The sequence below is a fragment of the Agrilus planipennis genome, unplaced genomic scaffold, assembly GCF_000699045.2.
Source record: "Agrilus planipennis isolate EAB-ADULT unplaced genomic scaffold, Apla_2.0 scaffold152, whole genome shotgun sequence".
NCBI lineage: Eukaryota > Metazoa > Arthropoda > Insecta > Coleoptera > Buprestidae > Agrilus > Agrilus planipennis.
The window spans coordinates 651882-652102 of record NW_020439047.1 but is presented as its reverse complement, the minus strand read 5'-3'; positions in this window follow the sequence as shown (position 1 = coordinate 652102).

The window sequence follows — 221 nt, the reverse complement described above, 5'->3', positions numbered from 1 at the left end:
AATACTACAAAGATATGCAGTAAGTGCCATTTGAATTTACACGGAGATTGCTTTGTTCCTTTTCAAAATTAATAAGTGAATTAATAAAATTATTATGTTATTTTTAAGTTTTTTGAAAAAAAATAATAGTTATTTTTATTGTTTTATTTAAACGGTTCGGTTTAGTTCATTTTTTTTGTTAGAAATGTGTTGATTATTTGTCCAATAAAATACTTTTTTAT